Source organism: Carya illinoinensis, chromosome 10 (genome assembly GCF_018687715.1).
Source record: "Carya illinoinensis cultivar Pawnee chromosome 10, C.illinoinensisPawnee_v1, whole genome shotgun sequence".
Classification (NCBI taxonomy): domain Eukaryota; kingdom Viridiplantae; phylum Streptophyta; class Magnoliopsida; order Fagales; family Juglandaceae; genus Carya; species Carya illinoinensis.
The window spans coordinates 21,547,628-21,560,227 of NC_056761.1; the positions used below are offsets into that span (position 1 = coordinate 21,547,628).

General features: G+C 40.9%; 1 non-coding gene across 1 annotated transcript; it reads right to left on the reverse strand.

The window, feature by feature from the left end:
- Positions 1-755: 755 nt before the first annotated feature.
- Positions 756-862, reverse strand: LOC122280283. Its single transcript, XR_006229862.1, has one exon. It is a non-coding gene; the product is annotated as a small nucleolar RNA R71 (small nucleolar RNA).
- Between the last annotated feature and the right edge of the window lie 11,738 nt (positions 863-12,600).

The window sequence follows — 12,600 nt, forward strand, 5'->3', positions numbered from 1 at the left end:
CCTTAGCGATTCCTCTAGATAAAATTGAGATTAGTATAATTTTGGTATTTGGCAAGAGTAAGGTACCAATCCCTGAGGACGATACTCTTCTTACCACTTTATTATAAAACTACGATACTGTGCACTTGCAGTTTTGCACCGATCAAGTTTTTGGCGCCGTTGCCGGGGATTGGTTTATTCTTATTCTTTTCGTCAATATCGATACAAAGTAATCTTGGTTTTAATTTAGAATTTTGTTTTAATTTGTTCTACAGGTGTGTTTTTGACATTGGATGCGCCGTGCTAGATCTCGTGATATTATTCCTGTTGATTTGGAGATTGAAAGAACTCTTAGATCACTAAGAAGAAATAAGATACTAGCTATGGCTGAAGAAGATCGTGAGGTACTACCACGCACCTTGAAGGACTATGTGCGGCCAGTTGTGAATGGAAATTACTCGAGCATAATGCGTCAGCCAATCAATGCCAACAACTTTGAGCTCAAACCAGCTTTGATTAGCATGGTGCAGCAGGCTCAATTCAGCGGATCGCCACTGGATGATCCCAATATTCATTTGGGTATGCTTTTGGAGATTTGTGACACTGTGAAGATCAATGGTGTTACTGAAGACACCATTAGACTGAGATTGTTTCCTTTCTCTTTGAGGGACAAGGCTAGAGGTTGGCTACAATCTCTACAACCGGGAAGCATTGTTAGTTGGTAGGACATGGCTGAGAGGTTTCTTGCTAAATTCTTTCCTCCTGCAAAAACAGCCCAACTCAGGAGTGAGATTGGCCAATTCAAGCAAAATGATTTTGAGTCACTCTATGAAGCATGGGAGAGGTATAAAGACTTGGTTCGACGTTGCCCACAACATGGATTGCCAGATTGGTTGCAAGTTCAGATGTTCTATAATGGGTTAAATGGGCAAACTCGAACTATAGTTGATGCTGCTTCTGGTGGAACTCTGATGTCGAAGACAGCTGAAGGTGCTACTGCAGTTTTGGAGGAAATGGCCTCAAACAACTATCAATGGCCAACTGAGAGGACTTTGGCTAAGAAGGTTGCTGGAATTCATGACTTGGAGCCGATAGCAGCTCTTTCCGCTCAAGTAGCTACTCTATCTCATCAGATTTCAGCCTTGACAACACAAAGGATACCACAAAGTACAGAATATGTAGCATCCACAAGTATGATAGTTCCAAGCAATGAGGCGAGTCAAGAACAAGTTCAATATGTCAACAATCGGAACTACAACTATCATGGTAATCCTATGCCAAATTACTATCATCCAGGGCTTAGAAATCATGAGAATTTGTCATATGGAAATACCAAGAATGTGTTGCAACCTCAACATCCTCCCGGATTTGATAGCCAACCAAGCGAGAGGAAGATGTCACTTGAGGATGCCATGGTTTCCTTTGTTCAGGAGACCAATGCAAGGTTTAAAAAGACTGATTCACGGTTGGACAACATTGAGACTCATTGTAGCAATATGGGAGTTGCTATAAAGAATATTGAAGTGCAAATTGGGCAACTAGCCACTACCATCAATGCCCAACAAAGAGGAGCTTTTCCCAGCAACACTGAAGTGAATCCAAAGGAACAATGCAAGGCCATCACACTTAGGAGTGGAAAAGAAATAGAGAGGTCACCATTGAAGGAGAGCAAGTCCACCCCTACAGCTGTGAACATTGGCCAAAGCAAGAATAAAGTAGAAGAAGATGAGATTGTCAATGATACACTAGAGGAGACCGACTTTGCTCCTACAATTTCATTTCCTGACAATCCTCCTATTCTTGCTCCTCCACTTCCTTACCCTCAGCGTTTTCAAAAGCAAAAACTAGATAAGCAATTTTCTAAGTTTTTGGATATTTTTAAGAAAATTCACATTAATATTCCTTTTGCAGATGCCTTGGAACAAATGCCAAATTATGTCAAATTCCTGCAGGACATCATTTCCAAGAAGAGAAGGTTGGAGGAGTTTGAAACAGTGAAGCTTTCTGAAGAATGCAGTGCCATTCTTCAAAAGAAATTGCCTCAAAAATTGAAAGATCCGGGGAGTTTCACTTTGCCTTGCACTATTGGAGATTCATTTTTTGATAGAGTCTTATGTGATCTTGGTGCTAGCATTAATCTTATGCCATTTTCTGTTTGCAGGAAATTGGGACTTGGAGAGATGAAGCATACAACAATTTCCTTGCAACTAGCGGATCGGTCCATCAAGTATCCACGTGGGATCATAGAAGATGTATTGGTAAAGGTGGATAAGTTCATTTTTCCTGCTGATTTTGTGGTGTTGGACATGGAAGAAGATGAAGATGTCCCACTAATTCTTGGGCGACCATTCCTGGCCACGGGAAGAGCTTTAATTGATGTTCAAAAGGGTGAATTGACATTGCGGGTTAATAAGGAAGAAGTTATGTTCAACATCTACCAAGCCATGAAATTTCTAGAAGATCCAAGTACTTGCTTTCGGGTAGATGTCATTAAGCAATGTGTAGAAGAGGCCTTTCAAGAAGATATGCCATCCGACCACCTAGAGCGCTGTATCACCTCTTCATCTCATGCTCTTGATTTTAAAAATTCTGCTGTTTGTGAATCTGACTTGCCTTTTGTTAGTGAAGAATTTCTCCACTATGTTTTTGCTTTGGGAGCATTGCAGCAGGTTACATCACTTAGTAATGAAGTGGGGAAGCTAGAGCCGGTGGTACCAAAGAGTGAATCTGGAGTTAATAAAGAAAAGATGCAGAAAAATACTCAGGAGTTGAAGCAATTACCTGAGCATCTTCGCTATGCATTCTTGGGTGATAGTGATACATTTCCAGTGATTGTTGCTACATCACTCACACCTGAAGAAGAGGAAAAGTTGCTGCATGTATTGAGGGAGCATAGAACAGCCTTGGGATGGACTATTTCTGACATAAAAGGAATAAGTCCCTCCATTTGCATGCACAAGATTTTAATGGAGGAGCTTTACAAGCCAACAATTGAGCACCAAAGAAGATTAAATCCAGCAATGAAGGAAGTAGTGAGAGCTGAAATTTTGAAACTCCTTAATGCTGGAATTATATATGCTATTTCAGACAGTTCATGGGTAAGTCCAGTGCAAGTTGTACCAAAAAAGGGTGGAATGACGGTAGTGAAAAATGAAAATAATGAATTCATTCCTACAAGAACGGTCACCGGATGGCGTGTATGCATGGATTACCACAAGTTGAATAAAGCAACAAGGAAGGATCATTTTCCACTTCCATTCATTGATCAGATGTTGGATCGATTGGCTGGGTACTCCTATTATTGTTTTTTGGATGGTTATTCGGGGTATAATCAGATTGCTATAGCTCCTGAAGATCAAGAGAAGACTACATTCACATGCCCATATGGGACGTTTGCTTTTAGGAGGATGCCCTTTGGATTGTGCAACGCCCCTTCGACATTTCAACGTTGCATGATGGCTATCTTTTCTGACATGGTGGAAGATATAATGGAAGTATTTATGGATGACTTTTCAGTTTTTGGTACATCTTTTGATCATTGTTTGCATAACTTAGCTCTTGTTTTGCAGAGATGTGAAGATAAGAATCTGGTCCTGAACTGGGAGAAGTGTCATTTCATGGTTCAAGAAGGGATCGTGCTGGGCCATAGAGTGTCATCCAAAGGAATTGAGGTGGATCGAGCCAAAATTGCAACCATAGAGAAACTACCACCTCCAAAGAATGTGAAGGGAATCAGAAGTTTTCTGGGACATGCGGGATTTTATAGAAGATTTATCAAGGATTTTTCTAAACTCTCTAAACCTTTATGTAATCTTCTTGAGAAAAATTCTGCATTTGACTTTAATGTTGTTTGTTTGCAGGCCTTTAATGCACTCAAGGAGAAGCTAATTTCAGCACCAATTGTGATTGTACCTGATTGGAGTCAACCTTTTGAAGTTATGTGCGATGCAAGTGACTTTGCAATTGGAGCAGTGCTGGGGCAAAGGCGAGACAAGCTGTTTAGAGCCATCTATTATGCAAGCCGGACATTGAATGAAGCTCAGTTAAATTATACAACAACTGAGAAGGAGATGCTTGCTGTGGTGTTCGCTTGTGACAAATTTCGGTCCTACCTCATTGGGACAAAGGTGATAGTGTTCACTGATCATGCAGCACTTCGCTATTTGTTTGGCAAGAAGGATGCTAAGCCTAGGCTAATTCGTTGGATCCTCCTTCTTCAAGAATTTGATTTGGAGATTCGAGACAAGAAGGGAAGTGAAAATTTAGTGGCTGACCATCTCTCTCGGTTAGAGCAAGAGGAAGAAAGACTAGATTCAGTGGTCCAAGAGGTATTCCCTGATGAGCAGTTGTTTGCATGTGAGATCAAGCTTCCGTGGTATGCTGATATTGTTAATTATCTAGCTTGTAAAGTTTTACCACCTGATCTTACTTACCATCAACGTAAGAAATTTTTGCATGATGTGAATCACTATCTTTGGGATGAGCCTTTGTTGTTCAAAAGATGCCCTGATCAAATCATTAGAAGATGTGTGCCGGAAGAAGAGATGCAAGACATCCTCCATCATTGCCATTCCTCATCATATGGAGGACACTTTGGAGCTACCTGTACAGCAGCTAAGGTACTTCAAAGTGGGTTCTTTTGGCCTTCCATTTTTCGTGATAGTTACACTTTGGTGAAAACTTGTGACCGGTGCCAACGTATGGGAAATATTTCAAGGCGTCATGAGTTACCATTGAAAGGTATCTTAGAAGTTGAGTTGTTTGATGTTTGGGGAATAGATTTTATGGGGCCTTTTCCTCCTTCTTTTGGTTTTGCTTATATCTTGCTAGCAGTTGACTATGTGTCAAAATGGGTGGAAGCAATTGCTACAACAACAAATGATGCAAAGGTAGTGCTCAAATTTCTGCACAAGAACATATTCACAAGATTTGGCACTCCACGAGCTATTATTAGTGATGAAGGGACTCACTTTTGCAACAAGTTGTTAAGAATTTTCTGTCTAAATATGGTGTGAAGCACAAGATAGCACTTGCTTACCATCCTCAAACTAATGGTCAAGCTGAAATTTCAAATAGAGAGATCAAGAACATCCTTGAGAAGACAGTCAAAATCAATAGAAAGGATTGGGCAAAGAAGCTTGATGATGCTTTGTGGGCATACCGTACAGCCTTTAAAACACCTATCGGGATGTCTCCATATCGGTTAGTGTTTGGAAAGGCATGTCATCTTCCTGTAGAGTTGGAGCATAGAGCTTATTGGGCTGTGAAAAAGTTTAACTTTGATTTAAAGGTAGCAGGTGAAAAGCGACTTCTTCAATTGAATGAGATGGAAGAGTTTCGGAATGATGCATATGAAAATGCAAAGATCTATAAAGAAAGGACGAAGAAGTGGCATGACAAACAGATTCTTAGGCAAGAGTTTGCTCCAGGACAACAAGTTTTACTCTTCAACTCACGACTCAAACTCTTTCCGGGAAAGTTGAAATCAAGATGGACCGGTCCTTATACAATTCATGAAGTTTCATCTTTTGGAGTAGTAGATTTGAAGGACAAGACTGGGAATATTTTCAGAGTTAATGGTCAGAGATTGAAGCACTACTATGGAGAGCAAATGGAGAGGAACTATGCATTTATTCCTCTTGGAGATCCTAATTGATGATCATTGAAAAGTCTGGCTGTAGACTTTAAAACAAGCGCTTATGGGAGGCAACCCATAGATCTATCTTTCTTTCTTTCATTTATTTTATTATCTTTATTTATTTAAGTTTTAATAAATTGGTTTTTGATGCAGGTTTATTTAGCAAGAATAAAGAGCTAAAAAATTTTAAAACCTCGGAAGGTTCACCATGAAACCAGGGAAGTTCCTTTATTTCTTCAATCCTTTTTACTTTTGCATCACAATGAGGACATTGTTTAGTTTAAGTTTGGGGGTGTAAACTCCTATAATTATTTGATCCTCTTGTTTTCTAAGTCTTGGGTTGTTGATGGGTTGTTTGAGTCTCTTACCAAGCATGCATTGGAGTAAGATTGAATTCTCTATGACTCTGAAATTTGTGATTGAAGATGGTTTTGAGAAAAATTTTCAAAAATTTCTTTTATGTCAAGTGAAGTTTTGTGGGTACTTTGGTTTAAATCTTTGACCTTGAACACAATTGAGCACATAGTCGTCTTTCTCTTATTCCATTTTGCTTATGAAGAGAAGAAGTTGAATTAATTGAAAGAGGGAGGTTCGATTTTGCTTTGCTCTAGAATCCGTTGATGGGTCCTTGAGGCGAAATCCTAGTTGAGACCAAATATCAGAGAAATGATCTAGGCATTTCTTTGGCATAACCAAAAAGCTTTCCCAGCCGTCCTAAATGTCATGCCATCATTACATGGTGTGTTTCCATAGTCAACCCCCTTGAGCCTTCATGAGCCTTTATTGATTCTTTAAACTACATAAACCATGCCTGCTCTAAGCCTGAAAAACAATGAATCTACCGTTGAGAGTTTGAGAAAATACTTTGGTAGAGAGTTACATTTAAAAGAGAAAATTGGTTTCATGATGAAACGTATTATGTTTGCTCTATTTGATCAAAGAAAAAGAAGAAGAAGAAAGGAAGTGATTGAAAAAAAAAAAAAAAAAAAGAAGAGGAAAAAGAAAAAGAAAAGAAAAGAAAAAGAAGTCGCCAAGCGGAAAGTGAATTACCTCAAATTTTGTTAAGGGAAGTGTTGGTATTACATCAGTGATTACAGCAATAATAATGCCACAAGTATGAGCATATTGCCAAGAAAGAGCTATGATTTGAATCATGTGAGTTTCTCTTTTAATGTTCTTTTCACTAAGTATTTTCCCAGTTTGATTTAATTTCCCATATCCAGTTCTTTCTTAACCCTCACCCTGTGGCCTATCATTACAACCTTAATAAAGACCTTTTGATCTTTGATTTTGGTGTTGACTACATTAGTGGAGAGGATTTCTGAAAATTGGACTTATGGGGTTAAGTTTTAAGAGAATTCTTCTGATTTTGGTTGTTCTACTTTTATCTGAGTTTGCAGGTGGTTTGAGGTTAAATTGACTATATCACACACACATTCAAGGTCTTAGCTTTAGGTTGAAGTAAACGCCTAACTCTTACTTGACAAATTGCAAAATTTTTTATTGATTTTCTTGCTATCTTTGATGTTAAAAGAGTAAGATACTAGAGATGAAATCTAAATTCATAAAAGCTTGGTGAGTGATGATACTTCTCTTGGGGGTCGAGTTGATATTGCCTAAACTATCATTTGTTTTTCTTTTTGTTTGAGGACAAACAAAGTTGTAAGTTTGGGGGTATTTGATGACTTGCAAAATTTCATATTGCAGATTTTACAAGTTCGCTCGAGCGGAGGCTTTTGGCTGCTCGAGCGAATTCAGGCAAATTCAAACGCTCGACTGCCGCTCGATAGGGAGCTCGAGCGGGTTGCCGAAAAATGAAGATCGCTCGAGCAGAGACATTGGCCGCTCGAGCGAAATCAGGCAGAGTCGAACGCTCGATGTGCGCTCGATAGGACGCTCGAGCGAAATCAGCCAGAGTCGAACGCTCGACGCGCGCTCGACACCCCGCTCGAGCGAACATCGTATTTTGACAGATTTTAGGTTTTCCGCCGTGGGACCATATAAAAGCCATTTTTCACTCTAGAACCGCGAGTTTTGACTGGAGAACACTTTTTGGGAGAGAAAAACATAGCTAGAGGGATTCAAATAATTTGTTTTGGAGACGGAATTCCAATTTATTGCACGTACGTTGGATTCATACACGAGCACAGACGGGAGAAAAGCGTTGAATCGTTCCCTTGAGCTTTTGACGACGAGTTGAGGCTGCAAGGAGGATTTTTCAGTGTTTATTTTCTTCTTCCCATCTTCTCAGAACAATTATGGTGAATTCGTTTATGTTGAATTCCATTTCTAGCATGAGCTAAATTTTCTTTATTCTAGGAAAACGATGTAACCTATTTCCGAACTATGCTTGTTTGTCCATGCTAATTTAATGCAATTCTCTCTTTGTTTATCTGATTTATTCTGAGTTTAATGCTTCTAATTAACTGGCCATTGATTAGATGATTATTGATCTTGTGATTTGCTATCGAAAGAGGGAATCATAGGGTAGATCTTGGATATTTCAGCATAGGTAAGTATAGAGATCGAAAGACTTGTATGAACCTGTGTAGTAATTAAATCATTGGTCTTATTGCGTTCTTGATTATTTAATTTGCATACTCTTGTGTGAATTGATAAACTAGAATCACTTCCAATTGACTATCGAAAGAGGCTTTTGGATGAATTAGAGATTTGCTAATAGACAAAAGAGGTTTAAGTTAAATTAGCTGGATGAGAAAAGCATAGTGAAGAATTATGGTGAAATCGATTTCCTAGAAGTTTTCTTCCCTATTGAATTTGATCTTTGAAAGTCAGTTTTATTTTCTTTGCTTATTTCTCTTTGAGTTGATCTAGTTTTATTTGCAACTACAAAAACCTTAGCGATTCCTCTAGATAAAATTGAGATTAGTATAATTTTGGTATTTGGCAAGAGTAAGGTACCAATCCCTGAGGACGATACTCTTCTTACCACTTTATTATAAAACTACGATACTGTGCACTTGCAGTTTTGCACCGGTCAACCCAAGACTGCCCGATTATGCTAGTATTTCAAGAAGGTGGGTCTGAGCAGATGCAATCAGCTAACTGGGTTAATAGAGCACAGAATCAGCCTTTCTCCAACACATATAATCCGGGGTGGAGGAATCACCCAAATTTCTCATGGAGAAATGATCAGTCTGGTCGGTCCCCACCACCTCAGCAGCAGCCATTTAATCAGGGTGCTCCTCAGCACCAGTATCCGCCATATCAGAATCCTCAGAGCTATCCTTATGTAGCTCCTCCTGGATTTCAGCCTCATGTAGCTGCACAGAGTTCTCAGCCTTCATCATCTGCAAAGAAGACTCTAGATGACAGTATGGCTCAGATGGCCAATACACTTCAGCAATTCATGCAGCTTCAGGCCACCACAAACAATCAGAACACTCAGGCCATAAACGAGTTGTGAGGCACTATTAATAAGATGAGTAGAACCTTGAGCACCCTAGAGAAAGGGAAATTTCCAGCACAGCCTCAGCCTAATCCTTAAGTATACGGGCAGCAACAACAGCAAGTGCATAATGTCTCAGGGGATGTTATTAAGATAGCGAAGGCAGTTCTTACTTTGAGAAGTGGGAAGGAAGTTCCCCAACCAAAGATGCCTATAGACACACATGTAGTTGGTCCTACACCTGAAGATGTAACAGAGAATGATGAAGTTGAGAAAGAACCAGAGGTAGTAAGACCAGAGCTGAAGAAGCCTGTGAGTGCAGATGTTGAGACTAGTAAGGGATACCAACCTGTGGTTCCCTATCCTTAGAGATTGGTAGCTGGCCAAAAGAACAAGTATCACATGGAGATCCAAGAGATTTTCAAGCAAGTGAAGATCAATATTCCACTCTTGGATGCCATACAACAAGTGCCTTCATATGCAAAATTTTTGGAGGACTTGTGCACAGTGAAGAGGAAGCTGAATGTGAAGAAGAAAGCTTTCCTAATGGAGCAAGTTAGTGCATTGATATTGAATGAGACTCTCAGAAGTTTGGAGATCCTGGCTCTCCCAACATCTCCATTATGATTGGTGAATCACGTATTGGAAGAGCTTTACTTGACTTGGGGAGTAGTGTGAACTTGCTACCGTTCTCAGTATATGAGCAGTTGGGATTCGGTGAGCTGAAAAAGACCTCCATCATGCTATAGCTGGCTGACAGATCAGTTAAGGTACCAAGGGGTATTGTAGAGGACGTGTTGCTCCAGGTGGACAATTCTACTGCCCAATGGATTTTGTGGTTCTTGACATGCAGCAGCCGCTCTTCACTATTTAACAAGCTCCTGTCATCCTAGGAAGACCATTTCTAGCTACATCAAATGCATTGATTGTGACGCCCCCAAATCCCCACGCACGGACACGGGGAAATCGAGACGTCCGGATGATGACATCCCGGGTCACCACCCTAACAACGTGTGCCAAGTGTGTGCAAAAGCAACAATGTGCATGAGAAATACGCAGCGAAAAGCAAGTCAATAACTAAGTACCAGAATTTTTCTTGTTTAATACAAAGCTATTCCAAAACGTACATAAATAAAATATTACAAAACACGCATATAATATAATATCAAATACAAAGCATAACATCAGCAACCCGGCGGAGCCGCATCCTCAGGCTCAGCCTCCTCTTCCTCATCCTCGAACTCTGCACCAAAAGCTACGGAACCAAAAATGGTACCGCAGGTAAGTAAAACCCAAACACCACCAGATAAAAACACATAGAACTCAAGCAACAGGGATGCAAGAAAAGCCAATGCACATGTCCCGCAAAACCACATTTTACCACGCACGCCAAAAACCCATTTGGCCCATAAAAACATATCCTCAAAACCAAGCCTTGCCATTATCCCAGATAATGGCCCAAACCACCATTTTCCCAGAAAATGGCCCACATCCGAAAACCATAAAAACAAACCGGTTATGCATGCACCATGATCTCCCCTAGGGATCATCCGCACACCCTGGCTCCATGCCACACCGCAGGTAACAACTACGCATGTGACACCTAAACGAGCGATGCCCAGACTAGCGCCCCGCGTGTACCTAGCCAGGCCATCCTCTAGCCCTCGCCAGCGAAGGGCCACGGAGTCGGTGAGTAGAGCGATGCCTAGACTCGCGCCCAGCGCGTACCTGGCCGGGCCATCCTCTAGCCCCGCTCCCGTCATCGTCCAGCGACAACTCAAGGGACGTCACTCAGTATTATCCACTCCCGAGTGACCAGAGGAGCTCCACCGAGATAATAACCCATCCCGGCTTGGGCTCGTGAGACACACGCACCCGAAAACCCATTCACGCCAACAAAACAGGATTTCTCAAATAAAATAAAATACATGTGCATGAACCATGCAAATGCAATTATCAATGCACAAGACAAACAACCAACCATAATACAATAAATCAAGCAACTCCGTCCTCCATCCATCCAACCCCCGAACTCCTCGGACTCAGTCCGGAATCAACCAACCAGCAGATAAAATAAATTGAATGAGCGATATATATTTAAATCTAAAAATAGGGTTTGGAAAATACTTACAGCGCTATACGGTAATTTTAGAAAACACCCGGCGTTGCAAACGGCGGAGAAAAAGCAACGTTACAGTGAAAAATCACTGTGGCCGTGGGTTGTGAAATACTCACTTTTGAACGGGGACAAACTAGGGCTTGGGATTGATAGGGAATGGTCTACGGATGATTGTGAAGCTATTGGAAGTGGTGGTTGGCCGTGGGTGGCGGCGAAAACGCCGGAGAGAGGCCGGATTTCCCAAAAAGGAAAGCTAGCTTGTGGGAGCTGTTCCGGTGGTCGTTGGAGGCCGAAAATAGGTGGGTTAGGACGGCAAGGGACCGGTGATGAAGTGGTGAAGAAATGGTGGCCGGAGGTGGAGCGACGGCGGCGAATCGAGCCAAAAACCGTGCAGGCTTTAAAGGGGTTTTCCAGCCAAACGGCCAGCCGGATGGGGCTGGAAATCAGTGGTGAGGTGCGCCGGAGGGAGGGGAGTCGACCGGTGGGGGCGGTGTGCCACACGGTGGCCGGACGGCGGCGGTTCGAGGGCGGGAAGGAGTTCTGGCGTGGAGAGGAAGAGAGAGAGAGGGACGAGGTCGACGCGGGGAAAGGGGAAGAAAAAATTGAAAGAAAAGAAAGAAAAAAGAGAAAAAGAAAGAAAAAGAAAGAAGAAAAAGAGAAAAAGGAAAAAAAAAAAAAGGAAAAAATGAAAAGAGGTGTAGGGAAAGAAGATGAGGTCCAATCCTCATTTCGGGAAAACAAAACTAGACTGCCGCAACGAGATTTAAAAACTGTAAAAAGGAAAAAAAACTAAAAGAAATAAAACACAACATCAATTAAATAAAAAACCAATTTTAAAGCGCAAAAAAAATTAAAATAACTAAACTAATATATTAATTAAAATAAAAACAACCATTTCAGTGAAAATACACGCGAAAGCGGGTCATCACATCGATCAATTACAGAAGTGGAGTTTTGATGCTTACCTTTGGGAACATGGCACTTGAGTTGAACGTTTTCAACGCTTGCAAGATGCTAGCACATTTTGATGACACAAACGTTTTGAATGCTGTGGAGAGTTTGACACCAACAGATTTTATTTGCTCAACTTCTCCCTTCTCTGATGATGATTATATTTTTCAGACACCTGAATTTTTACTTGATGAGAAAATTGATCATATCAATGAAGATGACTTTGATTTTTTTGATTGTTTTGCAAATTCTTCATTACCACTTGAAGTACAGTTTGCAGGAGCAAGATGGAAACCCCAGTTTGAAGCTCTACCACCACCAGACATGCTTAAATCTTCAGAGGAAGAAGTTCCCCAGTTGGAACTGAAACCACTTCCTCAAGATTTAAAGTATGTGTTCCTTGGTCCTGAAGAAGGCACTTTTCCGATGGTGATTTCCTCAAAGCTAAATCAGAAAGATGAAGCCCAGTTAATTGAAGTATTAAGGAAGCATAGAGGCGCAATT